Source organism: Bison bison, unplaced genomic scaffold (assembly GCF_000754665.1).
Source record: "Bison bison bison isolate TAMUID 2011002044 unplaced genomic scaffold, Bison_UMD1.0 scf7180017864222, whole genome shotgun sequence".
Classification (NCBI taxonomy): domain Eukaryota; kingdom Metazoa; phylum Chordata; class Mammalia; order Artiodactyla; family Bovidae; genus Bison; species Bison bison.
Genome location: NW_011494794.1, coordinates 928,859 through 955,659, shown reverse-complemented (window position 1 = coordinate 955,659; position 26,801 = coordinate 928,859). Strand labels below are relative to the sequence as shown.

General features: G+C 37.4%; 1 protein-coding gene across 4 annotated transcripts in view; it reads left to right on the top strand.

The window, feature by feature from the left end:
- TBL1XR1 (transducin (beta)-like 1 X-linked receptor 1) overlaps positions 1 to 26,801 on the top strand; it is a 178,942-nt gene that overhangs the window by 71,036 nt on the left and 81,105 nt on the right. For all 4 annotated transcript variants that reach the window (XM_010845692.1, XM_010845691.1, XM_010845693.1 and 1 more), the window contains one exon: positions 18,269 to 18,343. The gene's annotated coding sequence lies outside the window, so the exon portion shown is untranslated. The remainder of the gene's footprint in view (positions 1 to 18,268; positions 18,344 to 26,801) is intronic.

Below are 26,801 nucleotides of genomic sequence, written 5' to 3'. Positions count from 1 at the left end.
TTGTAAAAGGAAGGGTTTAGCAGAGGATACAGATGAACAGACAAATGGAAGAGATGCATGAGGCAGAGTCTGGGGAAGAGGTGCAGAGCCGCGCTTGCTAGTGCATTTATGCATCAGTGAGCCAGCAGGCTCTCTGAATCCCATCCTTTTGAGTCTTAGATGGAGGCTTCATCAGGCAGTATGGTCAGACCTTAGCCCAGTCACCACTCTCTCTCTTTGCTGGAGGAAGACAATGGTGGAGTTCTTTTTTGTGACCAGCTCCATCCTGAAGTTGTCTAGTAGCTCACCGAGAGTTTCCTCATTACAACTAAAGTCATTTCTATCATCCAGCAAATTCCAAGGAATTTAGGACCTTTGTGAAAAACCAAGATCTAGCATCAAATATTAGAACAAAAAACATTCCCAGTGTTAGTACCATTAGGAAGTTACAAGGATTTTAAGAGCTCTGTGCCAGGAATTGGACACAGAGTATGTGTGTGTGTATGTGTGTGTGTATATTATTTCTCAGTATCAGATGGATCAAATTAGCAGTAAGGTTATTCTAGGTATACTCTGAACAAAAGTTTGGTATTTGTCTGTGTTCTCCTTGTATACGTAATGTCAGTGTAGGAATACATATCTGGGTAGAATTGAACTTCAAGGAGATCCATAATCTGCCAAGTCATCCTCCATTCAGAGACTTCTGTGGGGACAAAGTTTGAAGCAGTTCTAGAAGTTTATTTTTGCATGTGTTCAGTTCAGTCGCTCAGTCGTGTCCGACTCTTTGCGACCCCATGAATCACAGCACGCCAGGACTCCTGTTCATCACCAACTCCCGGAGTTCACTCAGACTCACGTCCATCGAGTCAGTGATGCCATCCAGCCATCTCATCCTCTGTCGTCCCCTTCTCCTCCTGCCCCCAATCCCTCCCAGCATCAGAGTGTTTTCCAATGAGTCAACTCTTCGCATGAGGCGGCCAAAGTACTGGAGTTTCAGCTTTAGCATCATTCCTTCCAAAGAAATCCCAGGGCTGATCTTCAGAATGGACTGGTTGGATCTCCTTGCAGTCCAAGGGACTCTCAAGAGTCTTCTCCAACACTACAGTTCAAAGCATCAATTCTTCAGCACTCAGCCTTCTTCACAGTCCAACTCTCACATCCATACATGACCACAGGAAAAACCATAGCCTTGACTAGACGGACCTTTGTTGGCAAAGTAATGTCTCTGCTTTTGAATATGCCATCTAGGTTGGACATAACTTTCCTTCCAAGGAGTAAGCGTCTTTTAATTTCATGGCTACAGTCACCATCTGCAGTGATTTTGGAGACCCCCAAAATAAAGTCTGACACTGTTTCCACTGTTTCCCCATCTATTTCCCATGAAGTGATGGGACCGGATGCCATGATCTTAGTTTTCTGAATGTTGAGCTTTAAGCCAACTTTTTCACTCTCCACTTTCACTTTCATCAAGAGGCTTTTTAGTTCCTCTTCACTTTCTGCCATAAGGGTGGTGTCATCTGCATATATGAGGTTATTGATATTTCTCCTGGCAGTCTTGATTCCAGCTTGTGCTTCTTCCAGTCCAGCGTTTCTCATGATGTACTCTGCATATAAGTTAAATAAGCAGGGTGACAATATACAGCCTTGATGTACTCCTTTTCCTATTTGGAACCAGTCTGTTGTTCCATGTCCAGTTCTAACTGTTGCTTCCTGACCTGCATACAGATTTCTCAAGTGGCAGGTCAGGTGGTCTGGTATTCCCATCTCATTTCCCGCACGTGTAGTATGGTTTTAACTAGGTTGTTCTTTCACCCTTTACAATGTAAAATCTGTGGTCCTTAAAATAGGCTCTGAATAAATGAATGAATGTTCAAGGACATTTGAGAGTTTGAAGAGATAAGTGATTTTGAAAGAATAGATGCTTTACATTGACTTAGAATGGAAAAAGTTTCTTAGTATGTGGCTCACGACAGTCATAGCTTGAGCATTTGGTGTGTCCTGAATTTCTGTCCAGGAACAATGGATTAAAAAAGTGAGGAAAAGAAAAAAAAAAGTCAATTTATATATTGTTAGGAAATGTATAAAAGGCCATTGACCCTAGACTTTTTACAAAAGTTTATTTTATTGATGTTGATTGACCAGGTTGTGTTAATTTCTGTTATATAGCAAAGTAGACTTTGTTTTTTTTCTGTTTACTGCTTACCCTGCATGGTAGAAAAAAGCAAACTGACGGGGTCAGAATGTTCACTGGTTCTTGGCTGACATTCGCCTCATGCTGCTGATCCTGTTCTGCTCTCCAGTGCTGCTTTTCTGCCCTTTGAACGAAATAGCCCGTTTTCCTTTGTTTCTTCCAGTCACTGACACAGAAGTCAAGCAGAATTGACTAAAACTCCAAGTGGGATTTGCTGACTTCTTTCAAATTAGTAAAATTAGTCTTTTACTAGTGACACTGTTAGACTGAATCATACTGTTAATATCTTTATTACTATACCAGGGAAGACGCATATTAATAGCACTTATAGAGACATTAAATTGTCCATGGTAGCAGACATCAGGGAGAACTGAGAGCTTATGCTGCCTATAAGGAACTTTCTGGAATAGGAGACTACAATTTACATGTTTGTAATTTATTTTTGATGTTTGTAAAATATTTTGATGTTTTATCTAGAAAGAAAATGATTTAAAACTACACAGATATTCAGTAATCTATATGACATTCAAAAATAAAGGTAATACTTAAAGATACTGTCTCATTGTGAAGAAGGCTTAATTGAAGCTTTATTAAACTTACCCATTATTTGCTATCACTGAAAGTTGTGATTCCCAGGAGTTAAGTGTTGCTGTGTTATGTGGTAGTCTCATTGCTTCTCAGCTACTGGTTGGAAGCCAGGGAACAGGAATAAAAATGTTAGACTTATATTTTTTTAAAATATGGACATTTGATTAATCCAATACTGAATATAGATGATTGATTGTGAGGCTAATTAAAAATGGATATTATTTTGCAGCGGCCAAAGTCTTGATCCACTCCTACTTCCCTGTTGGATAACTTTCTTTTTTCTTTTATTTATATCTAATATTTATCCAAAAATGATATCCCATTTTCAAAATGCCAATGAACAGTACTGCTATTCATTACTTTCTATATCTCAGTTGCTATTAAATGCTTGTTATGCATTCTCTCCTTTAGTTCTCATAGCAGCACTTCTTTATAGTTTTACAGATGAGAAAACAGATTTAGAGAAATAAAATAACCAGCCTGATGTATCATCTCAGTAAGTGGTGGAGTCACATTATTGTCGCAGTTCTAGTTCTGTGTGTAGTTTCTTCTGCCTTAAATGCTTGAATTTGGTGACGAATGGGCAAAACTGAAATAGAAGGCAGTGTGACTATTTATTGAACGAATGCACTAATACAGTTGAATCATGGTAAAGAACTAGCGTGCCCCCCCGCTTAAGCAGTTGTGTATTGTAAAGAAATGGCTTGGCGTAGGATTATTAGATGCATGTGGGAAGGAGTAGGGAGTTTGGTGTGGCTGGAAGAGAGCAAGGACATAAAATATTCAAATTATTTTGAGAGGGGAAAGCAAGAAATAAAAATGATATGTATCAGATAGTGATATGGTTTCATAGTGGCACAGATAAACCTAGAAGATTTGAAAATGCACAGACAGCTTCATTATAGTAAACACAAAGGCACATCTGTATTCTTTTGGATTTTATTTCTTCCAGTGTTAGAATGCCAGCAGAGCGAATTAGTCTACCTTCCTGTCTATCCTTCCAGGATTTTGGGGTTAGAAACTGATGATGAAAGGAGTCCCTGCCTGTTGTAAGCCTTCCAGTTTCTTTGATAAGTCTGTCCAGTTTATGTCTGTAGCACAATGAAGGGGAAAAAATAGCAAATCTTAGACCTTTCTCAGTGATTCACTTTCAGCTGTTGATAATTCTTTTTATGTAGTTCTCCTTTGTGTTACCAGTTCCTCTGATCTGGTCTGCAGTGATCAACAGGATCAAAATCAAACCATAGGTCCTAAAAAGCCAAACCTGGAAATGCCTTTTAAGAGCAGCCTTTATATTTTAAAATTTGCATCTTTATTTGTAACAGAGTGGTACTGTATTGAAATAGTTTTCAATGGTTTACTACGGTGTTACAGTTCACTAGTGTGTTTGGGTAATACAGTATTTCAGAGCAAAGTGTGGTTGTTTAATAAGTGGCCATAGTTCTAATTTTTTACCTTTGAAACAAAAATTATACTTCCAGGATCCTTAATTTCACATATGGTTTGCATTAGACTAACATTTGTCTTCGTTCTTCATGAAATTGATTTTGTGAATGAGTGAATCACATGTCAGTGATGTTATTGTCATAGTTTTTGGTACCTGTGCAGGTGAAGTTTTTAATCACTAGCACTCCTTTGTGAGAAGGGTATATTTGATCGTATTTGTTATGCTTTGTTCTAGGGCATTTTTCAAGCTATGTATTGTCTATTGAAAGGAGATAGGCATATCAAACAAGTATCCACAATGGTGGTAGAACTTCGGTGGGTGATCTAAAGTTTAGCTGGAGGATATACCTCATCCTAAGTCATGAGGATGTGGGAGGTTTGGGGAACTGAAAACACGTTTGTGAAATAACACCCTAGAGATAGAAAGTAATAGTGTTTGATGATTGGATAAGCTATAGGAGATGAGGGAGCAGAAGGAGCCATATTTCTTGCTTGAGTGACTGGAGGATAGAGCCATACTAGAGAATATAAGAGGAACAAGTTTGGGGTGGGAGATGAATGATGTTTATATAGTGGCTCAGACTGTAAGGAGTCCACCTGTTGTAATGCAGGAAACCCAGGTTAGATCTCTGCGTTGGGAAGATCCCCCGGAGAAGGGAATGGCTATCCACTGCAGTACTCTTACCTGGAGAATTCCATGGACGGAGGAGCCTGACAGGCTACAGTCCCTTGGGTTACATAGAGTCGGACACGACTGAAGAGCTAACACTTTCACTTCTTTTTGTAGTTAAGTTTGCAATGCTTTGGGGACATCTAGGAGAGAATGATGTCCAGTTGGCTTTAAGTAACTGAAAGTACTATTTTAAACAAATATAAAAAAAAAAATAGGAAAGAAGTTGCTTTCTTTTTTTATCCCATTGTCCCCAGTGAAAGGAATTCCATCAGAGTCATTGCCTCAGTGGAAAATGGCTGCTGCTTCAGGGGCATCCTGTTAAATAATACAGCAGAAGGAAATGCTGCATCTGTTGTTTGTTTTCAGGAGAGCGGTGCTTCCCTAGCCTCCTCCCTTGCCTTGATGGCTGCCCTCCCCAACCCCTGTTTTTTTTACATGGCATTTGAAGAACTAGTTAGTTGTACAGAATACTCTAGGTCAAAAGTATTTGGAAAATTGGGTAGGTGTGGCTGGCAAAAAAGTTGTATTTATTCGTGAGTGTACTTATACTGTCTCCTGGTGGGGGTACCATATTGTATTGATTCCATCCTACCTATGGCAGTAAGAGTATGGATATAGATTTCTTCCCCTTAAGTAAAGTGATACTCTCATTACAAATTCTTTGTTATGTTGGAATAAGAAAACTCTTTGGAAGCAAAGGCTTTGAAAAAGGACTTGAGAGATCTAGAGAGGAAGTTGATAAGAGACCCAGCACCTGATGTTCCTTATTCTTCCTCTTATTAGTGTTGTTCTTGGTCTAATAATTCCTTTGAGCCCCAGTTAGCTTGTTTCTTAAACAGAGATAGTAATACCTACTGTACAAGCTTGTTTTGAGATTTAAATGATACTGAGTACGCAAGCAATGCAGAATTTAGTATTTATTTTGTTACTTCTAGTAAATACTGAACCTCTGGACCTCAAGTTTGTGAACTACATTGCTTTGCTTTAACCTTCATATCCTCAAAACAAGCATTCTGTGCTATTAATATTTTTTAATTTAAAATTTTAAATTAAAAAATAAATTGGGAGGCTGCATCTCGTGGGCAGCTTATGGAATCTTAGTTCCCTGTCTGGGCCCATGGCAGTGAAAGTGCTGAGTCGTAACCACTGGACTGCCAGGGAATTCCCTAGATATTTTTTTAGCTTGTTAGTTAGTTTTAATATCTGTGTTGCCTTTATTTCTTAGAACTCAGAAGGTATTTCCTTCTTTCCTTTGAGAGTCTGTATTTCAGTGAGCCTAGTTTATTTTTTTTAAGACTCAAGACAATTTCACAGTTCAACCCAGTCATTACTTGTATAGAAGGTGAATTAGTCCCATAGAAGTTTAAGTTACAGGCCCAAGACCATTGATATCCTAGAGGCAGAGTAGGGATAAGGACCCAAGTGTGTTGTGAGGAAAAGGTTCACCAAACCTTTCTCTTTCTGTGGATAAATGACCTTGGTTTAATTTTCAGCTCTGTTTCATGTGGCACATAAAGGCAGAATGTCAACGGTATTACCAGTGTGGGGTCTGGCAAAATGGTCCCTGATTTGTGAGTTGCATCTGGAGTGGGAGTGACTACCTGGTAGGGGAAAGTGGTACATTCTTCTGACTGAGTATGCCCCTTGATGGGTTGGGTCCCCTGGAAGCTATACCCATGAGACCCTTAAAATAAGAGGATGTTGGTTCCAGCTTAAGGTTTCCAAGCCAGGGTGGCTTCCACAGCCTCCTATGAGTCTTGTACCCTTGTACCTGAGCAGTCATGTGGTGGTGGTTAGGAGGAAGTGCAAAGACAGCAGCTCCTGGAGTGCACGTTCTGCTGACACATCTGGCCTGCTGCTACCCTGATGGACTTTCGGGTCCTGTAGCCTTTGAGTGAACAGGTTACAGCTGTGGTCTGCTTAGGTCTTATGATTTCCTCTTGTCTGAATCATCAGGGTAGTTCTTTTCATCTGATTGGTTAGCCTTGACTTGAGATCAAAAGGCCGTAGAACAATCACACACAACAGATTTTCATCCTCTTTGGTTTTCCTCAAAATATTCTTTAAACAATTTCTGGCTTATTTCCCGTCTTCTGAGGAAGAGGTGAGATTTTGTTGCCATAGTCTGACCTCCACAAATCTTGCCACGACTACCACCCCATCCTTGAGATCTAGAATTATGTTTTAGAAATGACAGTAGGTACAAGTTATAGAGATAACTCTGATTTTTTCCAGGATTTTATAGCTGAGTTTATTGTTGCACTAATAAAGAATATGGAACACGGTGGGAGGAAGGCTAACAAGACCAGAGACCCTTAATCATTTCAGTACATGTTGGTCTATATCCATAGTTGTGTTTAGTTCTTTTTAACTAAAATATTTTAAGGTGATGAGGGGTAGTTAAGTGTGTGTAGTGCTAGGCACAATATAAGCATTTGGTGGATATTAAAAGATTGAGTCTATTATCTAAACTGTAGTAGGATTTAAGTGATCAGGCATTCCATTTCAGTGGCCTTTTTTCGTTTTTTAGTATCCGGCGTCTTGAGAAAGTTTGAAGTTCTTTGATATTAACTTTGTAAGAATGCTTGTATGAAAAACAGTTTGAATGAACAGACTCTGGGCAACAATTATGACGTTTCTCTTTTGCATTTGATGACTTCTGTGATGGCTTTCATAATATTATATATAATGCTAAATATTTATGTAAACCTGTCATTTGTGACACCTAGTATCTATCCTAGGAATTAGAGCTTCATAATACATAGTAAATGTAGGTAAGAACAGATATTTCAGACAGAGAAAAAAATTAGAGTAATTGAAACATGAAGGTCACTTATAGTTTGTGGATATGAGGTTCTCTTTCTAACACTAAGCTGACAACATCAAGATAAGATGCATCTCATATGTGATTTTCCGAATACAGAGTAGCTTCCTGAGTATCTCACCGGCTCTCAATTGAAATACAAGCCGGTTCTGGCCGGCCTACTTCTGCTGCATTGTGGACGTCAGCGCCTCCCTTCCCTGTGAAAAGTCCTGATTTTTCTTACCCTACTTGGCATTTTTTTCAGTTTTCTTTTAAAAAAAAATTTGTTGTTGTTGTTTGCTTGATTTTTAATTTATTTTATTTGCTTTTTATTTGCCGCACCACGGCATGCAAGATCTTAGTTCCCCAACTGAGGATTGGACGTGTTCCCCCTGAAGTGGGAGGGCAGATTTCTAACCCTTGGACCACCAAGGAATTCCCTTTTTCATTTTTTGTAGCATTTATCACCTTTTACATAACACTTGATTTTAAATTCTGCTGGAATTTGAACTTTGTGAGGGCAAGGATTTTTATTTACTGACGTACGTTAGTGAGTTTTGTTCCACTATTGGTCAAAGGCTAACTTTTAACATAAACAATATGTAGTAGAGAGATTAATAAAACTTTTCTTCCCCTTCTTTCTCCCGCCCCCTCTTCATTTTTTCACAGTTCTGTTGTCTATTGCAGGATACATCTCATCTTAACAACCAATTAAAAGCAAGCAAACAAACAAAAAAAAAACCCCAGAAAGCAAACTACCATTTAACTTGGGTTCAGGGATGAACATGGACTTTAAATTGCACTGCATCCTGGTCTCCTGAAGGAGCATCAGGCTTTCATCTTAATTTGCATTTTCTTGGGTGATTAATGTTTCACTGATGGAGAGAGTACATTTATTGCCTTCAGATCCTTTGCTGTTGATGGAGGTTTTAGTTGCTTTGATATTAGAGAAGTGGGAGAAGATAAGAAAATTGATACTTGTTTTAAATATTATTCTGTTTGTGGATAGTTTTATGAACTTGTTTTTCAAAAGATAATTGCAGTTTACTTTTTTCCCCCCAGATTTATATGTGAATTATGATTTAAAATTGTTAGAAAATGTGAAAACATCCTTTGCAGTAACTGTTTAATTCACATTATAGAAGTGATTTTTGGTGTTCAGTTGTCACTAACCATGTTAGAAAACTAAAATACAATATCATTTTCTCTTAATTAAAAATATGCAAAATAACTCTCATTTCTTCTCACCCACTACTTGGTGAACATGAGCTAGTATTGGTGAAACTTATGATCAAGATGTTTTCTTGATCCATTGGCTCTGGCCAAGAGAGTTCATTTCCAGGACCATTTTGCTATTTCTATGCCTTCATTGTTCCTTCTTGTTTGACTTTTTTTTTTTTTTAATACTTCCCATTGCTATTTTTATAATCTCATGGTAAGTCATAAAAGTCAACAGTTTTTTTTTTTTTTTTTTTAACTTAGAACCTAAGTTTTTAATCTTTGAATACGAGACTGTTCTTGCTCAGCATTCAAATGATATTTTGATGAATTTGTGGGGGAGAAAGTTGTGTCCCTCTCCTATTCCTCTGCCATCTTAGGACCGCCCCTCTAGACTGTTCTTAACTGTAAATACTAACTATTCTTTTGAACTCTATAAGCAGTTTACAAGTAGCTGATATTTATTAGTATTATTTCTGTGTGAAACATAAACATCTTTAAGGGTTTAATAGGATTAATTGTTTTTAAATCATAGTGTTACTTTTTTCCCTTATAGTAACCCAAGCTCTGTGTTCATACTTGGTGTAAAGCTATCCATCTCTGCAGAGTGTAGCCTTATAGAATAACCCCATTCTGCAGATGAGGACACTGAAGATTTGCTCATGATTGTTTGGGTATGATGTGAAAGACTTGTGTTTTTAAGGAACAAGAGTAGAAATCTTGTGTTCTTTCCTTTCTGCCTCCACTGCCTTTTAGGTCTGAAGATGTCAGAGAAATACTGGAGTTTTAGTACTCTTCCTTTCTAATTGAACTTAATTACTATGTATAGTTGCATATAAGATAGGTTTGAATGCCTTGGAAAATTTCCTTCCTATAGAATGGTTACATAATTTTAGTGGAGAATACTTGAATAATTTATTTTTGCTTGGTCTGTTACTTTTTTGATTACAAAGTGTTTTAAAAATTTTGTTTAACCTACAAGTGTTATGCTCTGTCCTCAATTGGTAGAGGTTTGGCTGGTGTTGGGCATTATTACTTCAGGGCCCCAAAGTGTTGCCTGTAGCCTTTTTTTGTTGTTGTATATTTTGAGTAAAGTTTTAGTGTAAACAGAAATACAGTCATTCATTTCTGTATTGTCTGTGGCAGCCTTGCACTGTAATAGGAGTTGAGTGGTTGTGATAGAGACTACGTGGCCTGCAAAACCAAAAATACTTACTTTCTGGCCATAGTGTCAGCCTCTATACCATTGCATGACAACAATTGCAAAGTCAAATGGAGCCCTGTATTCTTGTAGTCTCCACTGGTGCTCTATTGTAATTTGGGTGGTGGGTAGGGAGAGGAGAAATGTTTTGTATTGAACTAAATATATTGAATTACAAAAGAAAGGTGGTCTTCTTTCTTTTCATGATCCTTCCATTGAGAGTGAAATGAGTATGGAAGAGTATGTCTTTGTGTCCCTCTTCCTATGTCTGTGTGTCCAGAGTGGAATAGGCAGATAACACAGTGTGTTTGCTGGTTTAAATGTTTTAAGTTTGGTGAAGTTGAAAGCAGTTTGGCAAACCAACATCAGATGAGAATTAGGCATTTTTTGGAATTATGAATATGTAATTTATAATATTCAAGAGTTGGACACAACTTAGCGACTGACTAAACCACCACCAATTTATAATATACTGAGAATGAATTATGTTAAAAAGACAGGACACCCTTGAATTCTTAAAGAGGTGTATTTGTGACTGCCATTCTGATAGAAACATGGTAGTTGAATGAGCAATCTGTTTTAGCTTACTGAAGACAAAACATTTGTTGGTCCTGTCTAGATTGTACCAATTTTAAAAATACAAAGTCAAGCAATGAGTTCTGAAGCTTTTCTGTATGTGAGGAAATATTCTTAAGACACAAGAGTAACTCTTCTGAATCTTTGTGACAGAAATGTAGTATTTTAAATTTCTGAACCTAATATCTAATTACATGTAAATATATTTTTTCTTTTTGTGTCTAGAGTACTTCAGAATGACAATTTTCATTTTAGTAATTATCTGCTGGTATGTTCTTAATTTTTTAAAATGTTAAGCATTTTCCTTTCTATTACAAACTGGAAGTTAAAGACTTAGTTTTGGAGTGTGATTGAGAGGCTCTGCTTCACTGAATATTCATTATCACTCTGTGTGGTCACATTGGTCAAGGTAAATGTCATGTTCATGTGAACTTTCGTCCACGATTACTCTCTTTTGTGTGTGCATATATATAAAGCTCTTGTATCAGCTCACAGAAGACAAAGCTGGACTCTACAGCCTATAGCACACAGCACAGCAGAGTATGAATGGACAGTTGGTGTCTTGCACAGAAGTTCACAGCCAAGGGTAAAGTGGGTGCTGACATTCAGGCCACACTCAGCCAAGCCATTTCCCTGATATCGGGACTGTCGTCTTCTCAGAGGAAAGGCCTCCTTTTTGCTTACATGTATTCTTTTAAATGATCTGAATTCTGTGCCAGGCACTCTTTAGCAGTTTGTAAATATTACGGTACTCAACTCTCATTACAGTTTATATTACAGGTGATGAGGACACTGAGGCACTGAGAGGTTAAGTACCTTGTCTTGGGTCGTCTGGCTGTAGTTTCAGAGCTGTGTGTTTCCATAGTTTAGGCTCTTCACCCTCGGTACTGTAATATGGCTTCTCTTTTTATCTCATTTGTCCTTCTGGAGTCTTAATTTGTGCAAAGATGCCGCAGAGGTTATTGGTGGTCCTGATAGCATACTTGAAGGCTGAGTTGGAAGGAATTTGGCAGGACACGCTTAAAACACCTTATCATATTCCACTATAGTAATTTCCACGTCGAGTGATAATCCAGATTTTGTTTAAAAGGTATGAATGTACCTCTTTAAAGCAGTAATTCCTGTTTTGTGGTCTGTGTCTTTTTTCTCTCTGAGATGTCCTCATTATTATTGTCCTTGCTTTTCTAATTCATTTTTGGGGAGAAGAATTGAGTTTATCATTCATCTTTTGTTTCTTTTGTTAATCTTAAAATCAAATTAATAAAACTTCTACTCAATATGGTATGTTTCCCACTTTTGTTCTTAAAATGAGAGAAGGACTCATTTTGCAGTGCTAATATTATTGAAAGATGTGATCCCTCTGTGCCTGCCCCCTCCCCGCATAGATGAATAATTTGTCTAGTAGAGTTCCCCATCCTGCCCTTTCCTGCCACATAGTCCAGTGGTCCTCAGCGCCCATTGGAATCACCTGTAGGAGCTTTTAAATTCAACAGATGTGCAGATTCTATCCTAGACCAATTAAATCCAAGTGAAGGACCTTCTGTGTCCCAAGTTAGAATCTGAAAAGGTATTTTTGTGGACAGAGTTAATCCAAGACTCAACATCCCTGGCAGAGCTATTTCATTTCTGCTGGGAATGGATTGTTCAGCAGAATGATTTTTGTGTTGTCTAGCCTAATTACCTATTCAGATTCTTTGGCATCTTGAATCAAATATTCACCCCTTGGGAAGAGTAAGAAATCTAATAAGATCTAGGAATTATGTCAGTTTTTCTGACTCGTTCCGTGTCACACATCTGCTTGTGTGGTTTTAGGCAAATAGGGAAAGTTTAATTTTTTTTCAGTGTCATTATTTCTTAGATCCTTACGCTATTTTATTGTTTCCATTTACCTTTTACTTGTTTCTTCCCCTTAAACTATTTTTAAAAAAATGATTTAGCTGCTGTCAGCTTTTTTAAAGAAAACAATGTCAAATCTGTCATATTTCTAAGGCAGCTTAAGTTACAGATGCACCATTAATCTAGTGACTTTTTTTTTTTTTAAGGAAAATAAATTAGCTAACAGTTACATAATGTTGATGTACTCAGTTTTTAAAAAAGTAATGGGCAACAATACATTTTTGTATCACCTCTCTAGCATCAGAGCTTAAATTTGATTCTGAGCCTTTTCTCATATTCAGATTCTCTACTTTGAAAGTTAGTGGCCTGAAAGCTTTTGATGAGTGGATGTTAGTGCCTAAAAATAAACTTTACTTTTAATAACACTCGGAACTGCCCAAACCAAACTTTAATTTAAAAATCTCTGTGGCTTAGTATGAATCTATTGTTTTTATTGTCTTTAAATGGATTGCTTACTTCCTGACAGGCATATTTTGGGGCCCTTGAGTCTTTTTGTTTTCTGCCCATAGTGGGTTTTTTTTTTTTTTTTTTTAAATATAAATGTAATACAAAATTGAACCACATGTGATACTGCCAGTGAAACTAACCTAACTGAAGTTAATAGTTGAATGGCTAGACACCAGTGCATGTTTATATTTTGCTTTGCGTTTGTGTTCCTGCATATTTCTTACTTTTAGAAAATTTGGGATCATAATAAAATTCATTTCCCCTAAATCACTTAAATAACAAAGCGAAGTGGAAATCAGAGGCAGTGATGGGTACGTTGTGTTTGGCCTAACTGCTCTGCCTGTGGGCCTGATCTCAGGGTCAGTTTTCTTAAGATAATCCTCTATCACAGCTCCTTCCCCCTTTTCAGTAACTTCCTCTTCTGGCTGCCCAGCTTACATCTGTGTGTGGTTCCCTGAGAAATGAGAATAGGGTGAGGAGACTGAGGGACATAATGCTTTGCTTTGATGAATGTATAGTTATTTGAGATTGCCATGTTGAAGAAGGCAACTAACAAAGTCATTTTGTGTGAAATGGATCAGTGTAATTGAGAAGATTAAGTTGAAACTCTTTGATTTACAAATATATTCCTTTCTTAAAAGTTCTAGTTGGAGGTAATCACCATTATTTATTGTGCTTTCAGTCTTGTGCTAAGCAGTTTAATTTGAACTTTATCTGTGACTTTTCTGTTGTCCAGAAGTTCATTTAACAAAAATCTTTCTAAGAAGATTGATTATGGTAGGATTGATAAAATTTTCTCTTAATTCTTGAGATAATTTCCCTGCAGTTCTCCAAATTTAAAAAATTCATTTGTAACTTTTATTTCTTAAAGATACCAGTTACTCATTCTTGCTTTTGTTACTAGTTACTGGTTTCTAGATTAGATTATGTCACTGCTATGAATTATAAGCAAAAAAAAAATTTTTTTTTACTGTTTTTAGGGAGAAGTTTCATAATCCATTAGCTTTTAAAAGAGATTTATAAATCAAAGAAATTTGCCTCGAGAGATTGCAGGGTATTATGTTTGAAAATCAGTCAAAATACACTGTTATGCTGTTTTTTTATAGGATTTTTCATCTTAAAAAAAGCCTGATTATGTATGTCTGCAGAATTAGCAGTGTCTGTTTCTATACTGAAAGCTCATTCTAAGATTAATACTTCATTTATTTTAGGTAAAATGTTCTGAAATTTATAGATTCTAAAAGCACAGCTTTTTGTTTATAGATGAAATTAAAGCCTGCAAACATTTATTTTATCACAAGAAGTGAAGCACATGGGTTTAGTTTATGTAGTACACTAAGTAGTTCATAGAGTCACAGATTTTATGATGTGGCTTATCATAGTTTTTTTATTTTAATGGCAAAAGATCAACCTTTATTGGCTTTCTTGGAAGTGATACTAAAATTATTGGTATAGCCAGGCTCTCCTAAGTATTAAAAACAAAGCAAAACTACCTGTTGAATTCTTCCTTGCTGTTGTGATTTGTGTTGTAATTCAGTTCTACTGTGTTTTATTGTCAAATATGTTTGTACCTATTCCTGCACATAATAGATACTGTGTAACTTTATCATCATGTGTATCCCACAAACTGTATGCTCAAGGCATTGTTCTTAGCTCTGTGGTGGGATAGCAAGATGAGCAGATCAGTCCCTGGCCTGGGGAAGCCTGATAGGGGAGGCATGGGGAGACCATGAGGCAATTCAGAGTTGTGGTAAGGGAGACATGCACTTCTCTCAAGTAGTAAGTGAGTAATCAAGGGAGGAAGCTCATTTGGGCTGAAACTTGAAAGAAGAGATGGGCTAGGTTTGTGGGCAAAACCACAGTAGAAGGACATTTCTGCCAAAGTAATGGGCAGTGTCATGGCAGCCAAAGAGTACTGAGAGCAGGGAGGGTGATCTGCTGCAGCAAGAGTAGAGGAGGTTGAGCAAGTGAGATTATAAAGGCAGGTGTTTAGGATACATAATGGTTTTGGGTTTTTTGGCCAGTTGAATTGCTTTAGTACAGGTGGTTTTAATATATATTTATCCTATTGGATTATCTTAAGTCACCTTTGTTGTTGTTGTTCAGTTCCTCAGTCATGTCCAACTCTTTTTTCAGCCGCATGGACTGCAGCACACTAGGCTTCCCTGTCTGTCACTGTCTCCTGGAGTTTGCTCAAACTCATGTCTGTTGAGTCGATGATGGCATCTAACCATCTCATCCTCTGTCATCCCCTTCTCCTCCTGCCTTCAATCTTTCCCAGCATCGGGTTCTTTTCCAGTGAGGTGGCTCTTGACAGCAGATGGCCAAAGTATTGGAGCTTCAGGTTCGAGCATCAGTCCTTGCAATGAATATTCAGTGTTGATTTCCCTCAGGATTGACTGGGTTTATCTCCAAGGGACTCTGAAGAGTCTTGGCCAGCACCACAATTTGAAAGCATCAATGAAAAGATGCTTGCTGCTCAGAAGGAAAGCTATGACAAACCTAGACACCGTATTAAAAAGCAGAGACATCACTTTGCCAACAAAGGTCCATCTAGCCAAACTATGTAGTCATGTACAGATGTGAGAGTTGGACCATAAAGAAGACTGAACACTGGAGAACTGATGCTTTCAAAATGAATCGACCAGGAAAATATTAATGCAGAAACCAAAATATAGCCCTATGTATAATTTTTAAAAGTTTCTGGAAATTCCCTGGTGGTCCAGTGGTTAGGACTCTGTGGCTTCCACTGCAAGGGGCATAGGTTGGACCCCTGGTTGTTAATACACCATTTTCCGTAGATTTATTTACCCTTCAACTCCTAGAATCAGATATTTAACCCCTTCAGTATTAAATCACTCTTGTGGGCTTTTCCCATGAGGAGCTGTCACCTGATAAAAGCTAAATGAATGAATGAAGAAAAGAAGGGAAGAGAAAATATATTTAGAGAAAACTGAGATTAGAGACCTCTGTGAGAGTGATGACAGGACTCACCACAAAAAAATTAAGAGGAGAGAACCAGGGAGGGGGAAGTAAAGACTAGCAACAGGAATAATCTGATTTAGTATTTCCCAAAGGTACATGTGTGTAAGTTTGTGTGTGTTGGGTGTGTACACATCCTAGTAGTGAAAGCTCTCCATTGAAGTACAGTGTTTAGTTACTCCATATATGCTCATTTTAGATTTTAAAAATTAAATGTTTTTAATATTTGATACTGCGGTTCAACTTGGCTGTGGTATCAGAGAGTCATGTATAACGTATGGTCCATAATGGTGTTCAAAGGGTTGGAGTTCTGCAGAGCGACAGTGGCACGCCCATTCACTCATTCTATTTCTGAAAATTGCCATGTATTGGGGCTTATTACTATAAGTTTACTAGTGTTTGATTATGTAGATTTGTGGATTATATTATTCAGTTTTAACCAAACCCCATAAAATAGACTAATAATGTGAAGATTCCTACAAAGAAACAGAATATCAGAAACATGAACAAGAATAGGAAACAAGAAAATGGTAGGGCAGGTACTTAAACAGTTAGAATAAGCTTTCCAGCTTCCCTGATCTAATCATTTTAGAAGGTGGATGAAAAAATTAGAGATTCTCAAGAAACACATTTGACATATAGTATGATTTCACTGTTGGTACTGATGAACCTTACTGTTAAGGATCTAGAATGTTGTGTGAAGTTCAGTAGCATATATTAGTTATTTATAAATAACTAGAATGGAGAAGGCGATGGCACCCCACTCCAGTACTCTTGCCTGGAAAATCCCATGGACGGAGGAGCCTGGTAGGCTGCAGTCCACGGGGTCACGAAGAGTCGGACACGACTGAGTGACTTCACTTTCACTTTTCACTTTCATGCATTGGAGAAGGAAATGGCAACCCACTCCAGTGTTCTTGCCTGGAGAATCCCAGGGATGGGGGAACCTGGTTGGCTGCCGTCTATGGGGTCACACAGAGTCGGACACGACTGAAGTGACTTAGCAGCGGCAGCAGAATGAATGTATGCCAGTCTACATAGGTTAGAGCTCAAAAATTCACGAAAACTTGTATGGTAAAATAATTGATGTCCATAATAAATGACACTGAGGTAGACAGAACCTAGCAGTAATCTAGTTTTTGTTTGGATTCAATCATGATGTCTATAGAACATTTTCCCCAATAGGTGTTAGTAAAGATCTACTGAGTAGCTCAGTGTTTTGTGCCAGAAAGCCTTGAGGCTCACTTACCTGTCTTGAAGCACAAGAAGCCAGTGAAATATCATATGTTGATATAACCGTTTATAATTTCACTTATAAATGTGTGGTGTGTTTAATAAATATTATTTTAATTCCTAGATCTTTTACAGCTGAGCTACGTGAAAAGTTGTATAATAGCACTGAAGTTATTTAGTGTGGCCTTGGCAATCAGCAGAATGAGGGTTTCAGTCAATTGAAGATAAAATCAGAGAGGAGCACATTTCAAGGGATTGCATTTTTTCTGCATATATTTGGTGTATTTGCCAGGTTATCTTTTTAGTGTTACTGGCTTAACACTTTTTGGTGTATGAAGAAAATCTCTTGCATGCCTTCGTGTGGCATCAGCTTGTACTCTTATAGAAAGGTGCACTCTGCTTGCCCATGGTGGGAGCTGCACTGGTCAGTGTCTCACCCGAAAGCTGCCACTCTGAAAGGGTGTGTGAAAAACCACTGTGTACTTGCAGACAATGGACTTGAAAAATAATGTGCTGTGCCCCAGCAATTGAGAAGACTGGGTAAACTCTGTAGAATAGAAAGTCTGAAGAGATTTCCAGTTTAGTACATTTTGATTGAAATTGCTTCAAAACCAGTGATGTTTTCTCTTAGTCATTAAACAGAATATGTAACATATAAGTTTATAGTGTTTTTCATGGCTCTTGCTGGTAGATTAGGAACCTGCCATACTGGGCCCAGTAGTGGTGATATTTGCGTGAGTTGAGTTGAATGGCGGTGAGTGCCTCCTTTATGCAAATTCATCTCTTGAGCCTCATTTTGTTCATTGTGTCAACTTTTTAGAAATGTTGTAATGATTCAGTGCCTGCTGTGTACTACATGCTCAAAAGTTGCTGCTGTTTATGACAACAGTTGCTTAGGGAGAGAAACATACTCTCTGGTGGGGGCCTTAAAGATATAGAGATAGTATTTCCTTCCTGTAAAATTTGGAATGAGAAATCTTTTCAGCAGAATGTGTTTTAGGATGCACTGAATATTTTACTTTCCTTTTTCCTCAGCTTCAGCAACAGCAACTTGTGATTGGCGGTACCAGATACTCAGTTGTACATCCCCACATCAATGCACTGCCAATGGTAAGAATTTCTCCTTTTTCTTCTGTCAGAGATTGTCTTAATTGCTCTTTTTATTATTGTCTTATTTTTAAGAACCTGTTAAAAATTTTTAAGTTTTCCACAATTTGACAAAATTCATTTGTTCCCAAACTGAAGAACTGTTTTTTAAAATATGTAATTTAAGGTACTTAGAAAATAATGTTTGATTATTTATTTGTTTTCTAAGGCAGAACACTTGATTTGAAGATTTCCATTGTCTTTGCTGTGGTTATCAGAATGAAGAGTACTAAACTCAAGTTACAGTGGCAGTAATACCTCTTGTGTTTTTGTCCATCATCTTACTGAAATTGTCATATCACATTTCTCATAATATTTATAGTTAATGGGCAGTTAAATGGCTAAAATTCTACCTGTCTTTAGTAAGTGGATAATTATTAGGAGAAGCATTCTTACTTATTTAACAAGATTGTTTAGAATCTTTTCTCTGTGGAATGAAAATCTGTCCACTGTGTGATACAGCAAAAGACCACTAGACTGTGGGAACTGGGATTCGCTCTCTGCTGCATATGTCTTGTGTGACTTGGCAGAAGCACTCTTAAAAAAGTAGGTGATAGCACTGGACTAAATTTCTAATGTTCATTCTAGCTAGGGTAAGTGATCTCATCACTGTTACTTAGAAATCAGAGTGATTTTTACCTTACAAAAAGTAATTCCTAACATAAGTGATATGGCTCTGTTTTTGGGGGATCAGGAAATAGAATGAATTATGAATTTTTATTTATTTTTTTAAGAATTAATGTCTTACAACAATGTTTTCTATAGTGCATTATCAAAACTTTTAATTATTTTTAGTCAAATTTTCATTTTAAATATTAAATTAGGGAGCTATAGAAACTGATTAAGTTTTATGGAACTTGGTGGGAAATTATAGATGCATCTGTCTGAAATAAAAAATACTAAAAATTAACTAGAACCAGAATGAGTGAGAGCGATACGCAAGTTATCTGTGAAAATATTTCTAGGAAATGATTCATTTTAAAAATGGACGTGTCAGCGTGTCAGAGTTCCTCTGCCTGAGCTATCTTCTGTATTCTTACTGCTGATGAGAAAATGACCTCTCCCTGTCTCCAGTCTCCCTTTTCCCATTCTCCTTCCCCTCAGTAGGTAATGGGGAATGTTGGGGGAAAAAAGGATTTTTGTTCTGTCTCTACCTAGCACAAGGATGACATGGTCGTTCATTCATATATGAAATATTTATGGGTTCTTTATGGTACTTGGGTGATTCATTAACCGTCAGTAAATCTTCTGTTTCTTCTGGAGCACTACAGTTTCTCACATAAACAGCTCATCAAGCATTTTGAGTAACTGTTTTGTTTGAAGTTCACTTTTGAAACCTGTGCGTTTTTCTTGGTTGTTGGAGTCTTAGCTATTTGTGGCATGTCTCCCCCAAGAAATAAGTTGCACAGACCTGTTGGATGTCTGAGAGCCAATTGTGATGCTACTGGTTCTCTCTTCTAAGCGCCTACCTTCAAGTGACTTTGTAATGTACCTCTCACATAGCCTGTGTGTTGTTTTGTTTGGGAAACAGCTTGTAGACTGTATTTTAAATTCAGCTATCTCAAGCATATTTGCCAATTTTTTGAAAAATCCCTGAAGTCATTTTTAAGTCATTTTTATATATGGCTTATGCTTTACCTCTTTTTATCCTTCTGATACGTTTGTCTTGATTGCATCCTTATGCCTCTCTTTCCCTTGACTTTTTAAAATAAATCAGTAGTTAGATTTAAAAGATTAATTCAGGTTTTTCTGCATTATTTGGGGATGGGGGTAGGGTGACAGAAGCCGTACGTAGTGAAGCATAACCTGTAAGTAGCAACCAAATGTAATATATGAATTTTGTTGTCAATCTGTAAAACTTCAAATTAAAAGGATGTGTGGTGATATTAAGAAATTACTGTCATCACCTTACACTACCCCAAAACCAAATAAACCAACCCCCTAACCCTCGCAACAGCCAAAAACTGTCACAGGAAAGTAACAAGTACAGCAAGAATGCAAGGAGATCCAACCAGTCCATCCTAAAGGAAATCAGTCCTGAATATCCATTAGAAGGACTGATGCTGAAGCTCTAATACTTTGGCCACCTCATTAGAAAAGACCCTGGTGCTGGGAGGGATTGGGGGCAGGAGGAGAAGGGGACAACAGAGGATGAGATGCTCGATGGCATCACTGACTTGATGGACATGAGTTGGAGCAAGTTCTGGGAGCTGGTGATGGACACGGAATCCTGGCGTGCTGCAGTCGGAACATATTGTAGGAGGTACTAAGTAATTTAAGGAGAGGCGTATAATATTGATTTGTCTCTGTGACCATTGATGGTCATTACCTAGATCATCTCTTATTATTTATTATCTGTAATATTTCTATAAAAAGAAACTTCCCTCATTAGGTATTTGGTTACTCTGTGGCACAGTTTGCACAGAAACGGCATACTAAATTCTTGATTCTTCCCTTTATTTACCAGTTTTCTGTATCTGTAGCTCTATTCCTGTTTTGTACATAAGTTTATCTGCCAATATTTAAAGCGCTAAGTTGTTTCATAGAATGCTGGGAAAAGTAGACCAGAAAGAACTTTTACAAAAAGTGTCTCTCTGAGCTTGTGAATTTAAATAATTTGATTTTTTACTGCATTGTAGTTTTTATCCTTTAGGATACTCAGGTTGTCTTAGCCTAGGGAGCCTTTTTAAGTTGACTTCTGAGAGTTTTTGATAGGATTCTGGTCTCTGATAGCTTCCCTGCTTTGTGACATGACAGGATGTTCCTGAGCTCATCTTCTCCGTGTCCTTCCTCAGTCCTCAACTCAGCCGTGTCTCCAGAAAGTCGAGTTCCTTTTAGTGAGAAGCAGTATGTAGAGCCCCAGTTTTGTGCTGAGGGCATTTGTTGTATTCTGGATATGTATCTGGTGTGTCTGTGATACATCTGATAAAAAGTTTGGATTTTAATTTTTCAAGCTTAAATTCTTTGATTTCAATATTTCCATCCTTTTTCATGCTGAATAATGTCTTTTTCTAATGGTATTTACGTAAACTTGTTTCTTTTGTATATTTATATTACATATTAGTATAATGCTATATATGTATTTAACATGTGTAAAACATTAAAACTATAAAATAAAGTGTGTAAGATATAAATATGTTAATATAAGATATTGTACATAGTATAATTTTTATATATATAAATATATATTTATATATTTAAACCATTACCACCAATATGATTACTGAAAATAGCAATTTTATTTTTTTTCTTTTGCCCATGTCCCACTGGGGTTTACATTCAAAGTAAATCCATTTATATGATTTTTCCACCAACTTGGTCAGAATCAGGTCCATTTGTTTCATTTTATTTTTAATTCTTAGGGTTTGAAAATACTGATTTAATCTTGTTTATAACTTTATGTAAAACACTGGTATTACTTCAAAATGAAGTGTGTACTTAGATTCTTCTCCTTATAGGTAACCAAGTTTAGCTTAGGTTGCTATTTTTAAAAATATAAACAAACCTGTGAGTCTGTGTATGTGAGTGTGTGTGTGGGTGTCTAGACACACTCACACACACACACACACACACACACACACACACACACTCACACACACACACACACACACGCTTTGTTTTGTATGTATAAGTAGAAGACGAGCTCAGTAACACCCTGTCTTGTCACAAAGCAGGGAAGCTATCAGAGACCAGAATCCTATCAAAAACGCCCAGAAGTCAACTTAAATGTTTTGTATAGTTTTGTATAGAAGTCCACAGAACGTTTGGAGACCACCTTTATAGTACTGTATAGAATTAGTCCTCTGTTTTTATAATAGCTGAGTAGCAGTTCATTACCTAGATGTAGCTTAGCTGTTTCATGAATGAGAGTTTTAGGTATGAGCATGTAATTTTGAGGCAGCTTGCCAAATTCTCTTCCTTAGGCTTTATGCCATTCTCTGTTTTTCCCAGTAATGTGTGAAGGTGCCTGTTTTCCCACTTGTAAACGGTATATAGTCAGAACCTTTTGGATATATACATATTTTATTTCATAGTTGAAAAATGGTGTCTCAATTTAGTTCTCATTTGCATCTCACATGCTTTAGAGCAGTTTGTATGTTTTTTCCTTTGAACTCTTCCAAAGATAAATTCTCATTTTTCAATAAAAGACTATCCATTTTTGTCGACCAGTCCCTTTAGGCCTTCTCTTTTCTTTTTTTTTGTAATTCTGCAGTCATCGCACTGCTTCTAAAACTTAATTTGGTTTAACAAGATTTTCCTACTAAGAATAAAACCTCACTGACCAGTTGTCAGGTTTGATTTCTGTAGAATCAGACCCTTGATTATAACCATTTTTTTTGAAAGCTGAACCCAGAAAGTTCCTGTAAGAAAATAAGAAAAGGAAGATAAGGAGACGAGTACAGGATACAGGTTAATATTTTAGGCAATTGGAACCATTTCTTGTTGGGACCTTTGGAAGCTGGTGTAGAACATGCCCCTTAGTTCTTCCACTCAGTGGTCACGAAAGGGGCAATTTGTGCAACAGCTCCATTCTTTATTGGTGGAGTTATGCTTTGGAAAGGGCAAGACATCAGCTCCTTAGTACTCTCTCCTGACGTCACTGACCAGATGACCTTCAGGTGTTTGCAGTAAGAAAGTGCCTACTTGGTAAGGAGAACAGTGAGCAGGGCTTGTGGCCTGGGCGCTGCCAGTGCCCACTGGCTGTTGTGTCAATGGATATTCTAGTCTACTTGCAACTACATTTCTCAGTGTAAATTAGTTAATCTCATTCATAAATTGCCCTACTGTATTTTGTTAACATCTCTTCTCCTAGAACTTGATTATCCTAAGAGAATTAATAAAAGTAATTTATGACTTGCTCGACTGAGGATAAGACCCCTTTGAGAGGTAACTCCCCAAGAGCAGTGTGGTGTGTATTGAGGAGCTAACGATCTGTTACTTTTTGTTCTCCACTTCTCAAGAATATCATCTATGAAATAATTTGTTCTGTTCACTGTAGAAAAACTCATTATTATTTTCATCCACTATCGTGATTTTGAAGTGGTATTACTAAATGTGAAGATTGAATGGTACTGCCCGTATAGACAGGATTGTGTGAAGTATTCATTTTATTTTGGTGGAGAGTTTATGTCCCTGAAGAACTAATTTTCAAGTCAATAGTAAGAGAGTTACAGTGAAAAACTCTATTAGTTTTGTGGATTTTTTATTTCTTCCCCTTTGAATGGATGAAACTGAAAATAATAGCTACAGGCTGAATTTCTTTCAGAAGTGTCTGTGCTTTTGCATATGTCTGAGCAGGTATCCCTTTGAAAAATGTATGATTTATTTTCTGTAAAAGCAAAATAAATGATAAACTCAGAAAAGCAGAGCACATGCACATTGGAGTTGTATGTTTTTTTTTTATAAGATTCTTTTTGATATGGACCATTTTTAAACTCTTTATTGAATTTGTTATACTATTGTTACACTATTCTGTTTTATATTTGGGGTTTTTGACCGCAAGATATGTGGGGTCTTACTATAGCCCACCAGGCTGCTGTGTACATGGAATTCTCCAGGCAAGAATACTTCAGTGGGTTGCCATTTTCTTCTCCAGGGGATCTTCTGACCCAGGAAGCAAACCCCAATTCCAGGCAGATTCTTTACCATCTGAGCCACCAGGGAACTCTACAGTTTTCTAAAAGGAGAGATGAAGGAGAAGAAAAGAGTGTGTGTGTGTGTGTGTGTGTGTGTGTGTGTGTATATATATATATTCCCTTGTAGTTCAGTTGGTAAAGAATCTGCCTGCAGTGCAGGAGACCCCTGGGTTCGATTCCTGGGTTGGGAGGATCCCCTGAAGAAGGAAATGGCAACCCACTCCAGTATCCTTGCCTGGAAAATCTCATGGACAGAGGAGCCTGGTGGGCTGCAGTCCATGGGGTCGCAAAGAGTCGGGCATGACTGAGCAGCTAACACTTATCTCCCTGACCAGGGATGCACCCCCCGATTGGAAGGCAAAATCTTAACCACTGGACCACCAGGGAAGTCCCTGGAGTTGGGTTTAACTGAATGCCTTCATCTTTACCATTAGATGTTTGTTGTGTGGTGTGAGGCTGATATGACTGATCAAGATGAAACCTGAGTGATTGTGGCATCATTTAGAAGGCAAAGTGTAGATTCTTATATGGATTTAATCCTTATATTAAATGTAATAGTTGACTTGTTATGGTGAAATAGTTAAAAGTTGTTATGGTGAGTAGCCGTATGGTGTAATAATTAACTTGTTATGGTGAGTAGCAATTTAAAAATTGATCTTCATATGTCATATAATCTTGGCCTCTGTTCTACAATTTCTTAGTATGAGGCACCATGCAACCAAAAATAAAATATGGCTCTTTATGTCTCAAGGAGCCCAAAATAAAGTTTTTCCAACTTCTCACACTGACTATACTATGTTAAATTCAGTCTTAATAGGATCTGACACATCTAGGATCCTGGATGTGTTGTGTGTTGGGCTGTGCTGTGCTTTGCTTACTCAGTCTTGTCTGACTTTTTGCGACCCTTTGGACAGTAGCGCACTAGGCTCCTCTGTCCATGGGATTCCCCCGGGGCAAGAATATGGGAGTGGATTGCCAATTTGTTCTCCCAGAGATCTTCCCTATTTAGAGATCAAACCTGCATCTCCTGATTAGAATTGGGCTCCTGGTCCAATACTAGCAATATAGCCGAATTTGAAACTACAAATCATATTTCATGGACATATTGAAGCCAGTTAGAATCTTCTTTTCCTTGCTTTCTTTCATTAATCCATCCATCTTTCCAGGGGATAATACTGCTTTTTAAAAACATTTGCGTTTTAATTTTTTGTTCCAAAGAAAAACTAACATACTGAAGTTTGAGAGGTAAAAGACAGAAACTGCCAAATTTAACAGATACTGTTTGTTTTCTTCTTCACGTTCTGTCCTTTTCTGCAAGCTAGTTAATTTCAGTCATTTCTTTGGTTTTTCTCCTGATTCTTTTAAACGGAATTTCTTCACAATGTCTATTTTTTCTCCTATGCTATGATTACTATTTCCTCCTGTTAGGAGGATCTGTTTTTTTAAAAAGATGCTAGTGTTCTTATTTTTCTACCTACTTTCTATATATAAAAGACCATCTCACTTGACATTCATTTCCAGTTAAATTTTAGTGGAATCGTGTGAGTTCATTGTAATCTGATATTTTTAAAACATGACTCAATGTAGGGATTTATGAGTTTACAACAAATCACAGAGATATATTTTAAATATGTAGGAGACACCAAGACATTTTGATTAGCTTACAGTTTTTTGACACATAAGAAAATGTAAATTAAAATCAGACCAACAATGGAAAGATGAATGAGTGTTCTGAAAGAGAGTAGATAGATATTTAAATATCTGTGTAACTGTGAGTCTGTTACCATCTCTGTTTTATAGGTGAGGAAACCATTTTTCCTGTTCATAATGGCTTAGATAATAAATTGTAAAGTCTGAAGTCTAAACCAAGTCTTTTCCCACGGTTTTTTCTTCTCTTTAGAGAACGTGTCTGTATTTCTGTTCTGAGATGGAGATGATAGGGACTGTGGCATGATGGAATTGGAGTGGAATTCTGGGTTCTCACAGAGATTGTGTCTTGCCTTTTATATTACATGAGGGACAGTTAAGGAATGAAATTGTTGTAGAGGCCTTTTAAAAAAATTATATTTGCATTTGCAAATTTTCTTAAGCTTTTTATTATTTTCTGGCTTCACTTGTGGCTCAGCTGGTAAAGAATCTGCCTGCAATGCTGGAGACCTGGGTTCAATCCCTGGGTTAGGAAGATCCCCTGAAGAAGGGAAAGGCTACCCACCCCAGTATTCTGGCCTGGAGAATTCCAAGGACTGTACAGTCCATGGCATCACAAAGAGTCAGACAGGACTGAGCGACTTTCACTTGTTTCTGGCAGACAGGGCAAATTGTTGTTTTCATTGGAAGGGGGGATTTGATATTTTGCCTGATATTTCAGAAGTTAAGTATCACAGTGAAGCATCTGAATTGAATATTGTGTACTTTTTAAACACATTTTGTGTTTCCTTCACCAGTCTTTTAATTCATTTGATGGAGGAATGTTTTTGTTTCATAAAGTCTTTTAATGTATTCCTTGTACACTTTCTCCCCTCAGTTGCAAGTAGGATAGAATCATCAGTGGTTTTTCATAGAAATAAAGTTAATTCATTTATTTTGAAATGATCCATAAGTCATTTGTCTACTTTTCCCCCCCTTTTATTGAAGTTTCTACCTGTAGTAGGGATGGAAATTTATTTCAAAACCAGGCTTTCTCTGATTTGTCCTTCTGCCTGTAACAGAACAGGTCTCATAACCGTCAGTGGTATACTGTGTGTGTGTGTGTGTGTGTGTGTGTGTGTGTGTGTGTGTGTGTGTCT